Raw genomic sequence first — 6,000 nt, forward strand, 5'->3', positions numbered from 1 at the left:
AGGTTGATTGTACGAAGGCAAAGAGGAAATTTGTCTCTCTTATTTTGCCATGCATGCCTTCGTGGTTATTAAGGCCTAAATTTTGAAGTTTATTTGGCCCCTAATATATTAGATTGTAACCTATCTTTATGCGGAACTTATGTTTGGGTGTTAGGCACAAATTTAGATAAGATCTTTCTCATAGTACATTATATCTATATTATTTTTGCTATATGTTTCTAGGATGTGTTGCTCTGTCACGAATGCTTAGAGATAGTTTAGATATATGTGTTAGAGAATTAAGAAATTAAAGCTTATTAATTTGTTTTTGGTTGTTTGACTGGAGGAGCTATTGAAACTTCTAATAAAGTTGTTTTTTGCACTAGTAAGTATGTGTTGAATTAGCGTTTTTAAAATTGGTTTTGATTATAATTGTGGTTATTGGACTTTGCTTTTTTCAGATTTGAAGTTATTATTTTTTATGGTTTTATGACATTTGATACTAAGACCATTGAAATGGCAAAAGTAGCTAGTTTTGTTATGGAAGTGACTTCTAAAAACTGGGGGTCAAAATCATCTAGCCACCTAAATATCTTTGGAAAAGTAGATGACCTAAATAACCTTGAATGGATTACTTCAACTCGAATCATTACTTTTGGAAAAAGAAAATAAAAATTTTTGTAGTTAGAAAATGAACTTGACTTATTGAGTCCGTTGTTTGATAAGTGGGATCAAGAAAATACTCTTAAGTTATGGCTTGGATTACATAGGAATCAAACCGAATATAAGTTTTTAGCTAGTATGAATTCAAGATTTGAAGGCATGTACCCAAATTATCCTCATGTAAAGCAACAAAAGAGGGCCTACACGTGAGGGTGAGTGTTAAATAATAGTCCCACATGGATTACTGAATACAAATATTTTGACTTTATTAGTTAGAAAAGAGGTTTCCTAAATTTGTTAGTCATTTTGGAGGCTTAAAAGTAAGCTTGTTACTCAAGAATAGTAACTCGTCCATGATAATTTTTCCACAATGTCACTTGGGCACCACAAAGAAAAACTTCCAGATGACGTTGTTTGGAATCCATGGTACAGGAAGAAAAAGGCAATGGCTGATTTTGGTTATGATGCGTACAAGCACATGTTGTGTGTGGAAGCTGTAGATGTGGAGAAGTAGATCACCCTGAAACCTGGCAAGGAATGGAAAGGAAGGTTGAAACTCTCTGCTCCTCCGTCTAATTATTGTAGTGGACAACTGGATCCTCATCTTTAAGGTGGTCAAGTGACATGATGGAAAAATAGGGAGAAGAGTTTCTATTCATGAGTAACAATGTTACTTTTAAACTTCCAAAGTGATTAGCCAACTTAGGAAACCAATTTCCTAACTAATAAAATCATGATTTTTGTACTCACTAATCCATGTAAGACTATTCCTTAACACTCCCCCTCATGTGGAACCCTCTTTTGAACTATTCTCTTAACACAATTAATATTGAAAGAGTTAAAACTTGCATCTAAAGACCCTATGATACTTAAATGTGATAAACAAATAGCCATCTTTATTATAAATATATTTTTTTTTATGAAAAAACAACGCATATAACTACACTCTATGAGGGATGTAGTGCAAAGTGGCAAAGTGATTACCCCATACATCAAGATTACAAAAGAGATCAGTAACATGTTTACAAAACCTCTTGGAAAGCAACACTTTAATAAGTTTTGTGCCAAACTGGATTACTTAACATATATGTTCCATCTTGAAGGGGAGTGTTAAAAACCAAAAGTATTTTAAAAATTTCTAATGTGGGTAAGCCTGTAAATTGGTACACAAAAGGGTCTAGATTAGTATCTATATAGTGGTGAGGTTATTATGTAGATTTTGGGAATTTATTTTTCTTATTTAATGAAGAACTAGACAAATAAAACCTTTTGTTTCTCATGTCCTCTCTCTCTCTCTCTCTCACTCACTCTTAACACACATACACACAACACCAACAACTAAAATTTTGGGACCACAAACACAAAAACAACAACAACAATAATAATAATAACAACACCAATGATAATAAGATGTCCCAGTAACTTGAAATGAGAAGAAAAACTTGCATAACCCATTAATAGAGCTTTGCCTTGAAGAGAATGAGAAAACAGACATTGGCTACCCCGCTTGCATGATCCATTAACAAAGAATCTGCAAAGAATGTGTTTATCCATGACTTCAGAAACAGAGGCATCTGAGATCTTATTATAATAGTCTTTAGCAACATCTCCTATTTCACGTACTATCATTTGTTCATAGAATTAAGGGAACCAATATCACCAATGATATAATATTGAAAGATATAATGAAAAGTCACAAATCCTTACAACATGTTGGCCCAATGATTACCGTAATATGGAAGGTCTTTCATGCTTAGTAAAACTATTGTAATATGATCTAGTAACCAATCGATAGATCTAACCATCACAAGTTCTTCATGTTCGCCCTTTCCGCTGCTCGGTCTACAAACATCCATTAGAAAAGGATATCTGATGAGTATACTATATATGGAAAGACCTCAAAAATAAAATAAAAACACAAAATACAAGCAACTTTGCTACATCATACAATACCTGAGACTTTGACACCCAAACAAGTTCCGCAATCTCCTTTTTTTTGTCAAGATCCTAGATGACTCGTAAAGAGCAACAAGAATCAATGACAAAGGCAACTTCAAGTATAGTGATTGACGACTATGCAATGTTGGTAGCCAATATCACCTATATTTGCACATAAACTTTTATGAAACAAATGCAAAAAGAAAAGCTTAAAAAAATTAAATGAATAATCCACAAGAAGAAAATTTTTATCATCAAAGACCAAATCAATGCCTACATACCCTGATCCCTTGCCATAAAATAAGCTCAGTTAACTCTTAACTTTACCTTCATAAAAATCCTTAATAAAAATAAATTTATCTCTTTTACATACGTGCATATGAGCAATTCATGAACTCACATAAGCAACATGGGACCTAATAAATGAACCTACATCTGGGTCACACCACTTTTTCATAGCGTACATTACGCCGATTTCATTTTACTAGCGTACGCCCACATTAAACAATTCATAAAATCACATAATCTATAAGGTATAGGATGGTTCGTGTATGCATACAACGTCAAGTTAAAGATAAGTAACCTAATTTAATTGCAGGCGTATATTGACAATTTTGGTGCTATCATAAGGATATGTAAGCACCAAGGATATAGAGATAATAATGTGATATTTCAAGGATACGTAAGCAATTAAATATTTTATACTTTCTCAACAAAATTATCCCAAATTATTCAACAAGTTTGCAAGTACCCGCAAACCTCCAGTTATGTACAAGAAAGAGTGATCAATTTGCTCAACACTTGCATCCTTTAAGCAAAACTACTGTAACTTATTCAGAAAAAATAAAAAATAAAAAGAGAAAGAGAAACCACACATCCATGAGCACTACATATTATGATAATCTGAGAACATTGACAAACGAGACTATATAATCCATAGACAACTGAATGTCAAGCATGAAGACATCATAAATGTAAAAAAAAATAAAAAGACAAAGAGGAAAATAAATAAATTTAGCTTTCAATCTTAAATCAAATGGCAAAAATAGAAGAAAAAACAGGAAAAAAAATGACCTCACATCCTCTTTCTAACACTCATCAATATATATTGAAGAAAATACAAGGATGGTCAAAACCTAGCTACACTGACTCTATTTAATCACCATTGACCAGTTCGTTTTTGCATCTAAAGTCTTCAAATAAGATGAAGTTAACCAAAAGACCTAGTTGTCCCATAGTTAACACTCAAAACACTCTTAATAGCTCAAGCAGCTTAAACCATTGTTTTCAAAACTGAATAAATCAAGTTGGTTCCAATAGGTTTGTTCATTCAAACAAGCATCTGCACCCTTCTCAAAAATCTGAAACCATATGAGAGGTCATAACCAGACAATACACCCACTTCCAACGGTATGACCAAAGAAATCCCAAGTTGGCCGGCCCTTCAATTGCCTAGATTGTTGTTTTAAACATATATCTGTTTGATACGGAAAATGTAGTAGTAAGCCTTTTTCACTTTTACTAATGGACATCTCCACGTTGGATCATATCTGGAAATTTTAACACATTTATGGTACAAGAACCAGGGTTTTGTATCTCCTCTTCCTCATGAAAGAGTACAAAGTGAAACTATTGATTACATAATTACATGGCCTTCCAGCATTTTCATATGTGACCTTCTCATATATACATTGACAGCAACATCATGAATAGCACTGTCCATTGCTCATGGCATGGTTTTTCTCCCAAACAGCAAGCTCCTAATTTCCATATACGGATACCATCTATAGGACGGCGGTTTCCCTATTCCTAATACTTCATGTGCCCTTTAAGTCTATAGTGACAGGATTTCGTTTTCCCTGTTTATTGTGAAGCTTTTTATGGTGCAGTGGCCACAAAACATCACATATTTTACAACATCCTAATGTTTAGTGCCCTCTCAGAGGCAGAAAAATTTGTCAGCCATTGGAATGTGTGTTTGTCCTCAATTTAGCAAACTCAGTTTCATCTACTTAACCCAACCAAAATGCCCAGTAAAGTATGCGATAACCAATTCAACTCGATTGAAGAATAAGGATGGCAATTTCCAACATAGTTCCTTATACCATTTACAGTAGCCCTGCAACCAGATCGATGACCTATTCTTAACTTTCACAAGAATAAGCAGGAAATTTAAAAAAAAAAAAAAAAAAAACAAAGAAATGTAAGCGAAAAGCAAAAACATATCTGTTTCATACAGAAATTGAAACAGAATCTCTGCAAATACTTTTCTCCATAAAGAACAAAGAATTAACTCTAGACAGTGATACGTGTGTATGTAAATCCTATAAGGGAAAAACAGGCAAAAATCAATGAATGCACTGAATTTGAAACAAGGAATAACAGCCAATAAGATAGAAATGATCCAACCAGCGCTTTAATAAGAAAGTTTTTTATTGTGAAAAAATAAAAAGTGAAGTGACTGGGAAGATGACAATCAGTGACTGCGTTATTCAAGAAAGATGAAGACAATGTCTTCTTGAAACTTCACCAACTGAAAAGAACGCCAAGAAATCGATAAGCTATATCAAACCAACTTACCCGTATCACCAAAGTCAAATCTTCTCGACGATCTTATCTTTGAGCAACATTATGGGTAAATGAGATGAAAGAGATGGCTTGAAAGAAGGAGGAGAAGAAGAGGAACAAGAAGAAGCGGAAAGCGTCATCAAGCCTGAGGCAGAGGCTTCGTTTCAGAGAAAGCTGGGAGCGTGAGGTTGCTTGCAGAGAAAGCTGGGAGCGTGAGGAAAGCGCCATCATGCTTGACGATTCGCCAAACCCTAAATGATAAACCCTATATCCCGCCTTCCGCAGTACGACGAACGTGGTGCACAAAAAAAAAAAAAACAGAGGCCAGAAGCTGATAAACTTCTTAAACAAGAATAATTAGACAAATAACCAAATGTTTAATATATTTACAAAAATACCACCGGACAGCTGCACTTGTCTACCGGCTAAATAATTAAAAACAATTTGATAGTTTTCAGAAAACTTTTTTGTGGGAACACATTTCATTAACTTTAATTTTTTTAAAAATATATAAAATTTTAATATTAGTTATTAAAAAACACCTCGAAACCTCGAAAAGTTCCCAAAAATATCTATAAAATCGTAAACAAAAGACCCTTCAAATAATCAAATGAAGGATACTGAAGAAAATGCGAAGGAAACGGAAACTCGAGAGCTAGATCTACACTTTCCTTCACATCTTCTTCAGTATCCTTCATTTGATTACTTGAGGGGACTTTTGTTTATAATTTGCTAGATGCTTTTAGGAAATTCCGAGGTTTCATGTGGCAGACGATTGGGAATTGGAATCTAGAGGTGTATTTTTTAGGCTTTAGAGAAAAAGATAAAAGAGAGAATTTTCATTTATGGTTT

General features: G+C 33.8%; 1 long non-coding RNA gene across 1 annotated transcript; it reads right to left on the minus strand.

Moving 5' to 3' along the window:
* Positions 1 to 1,930: 1,930 nt before the first annotated feature.
* Positions 1,931 to 5,437, minus strand: LOC137942800 (uncharacterized). Its single transcript, XR_011110600.1, has 4 exons — positions 5,161 to 5,437; positions 2,596 to 2,742; positions 2,372 to 2,484; positions 1,931 to 2,173 (listed from the first exon to the last, which is right to left on the minus strand). It is a non-coding gene; the product is annotated as an uncharacterized lncRNA (long non-coding RNA).
* Between the last annotated feature and the right edge of the window lie 563 nt (positions 5,438 to 6,000).

This window comes from Aristolochia californica, unplaced genomic scaffold, assembly GCF_029961685.1.
Source record: "Aristolochia californica isolate CCGP_79_NKW_82.1479 unplaced genomic scaffold, dmAriCali1.0.hap1 SCAF_10, whole genome shotgun sequence".
In the NCBI taxonomy this organism is placed as follows: Eukaryota; Viridiplantae; Streptophyta; class Magnoliopsida; order Piperales; family Aristolochiaceae; genus Aristolochia; species Aristolochia californica.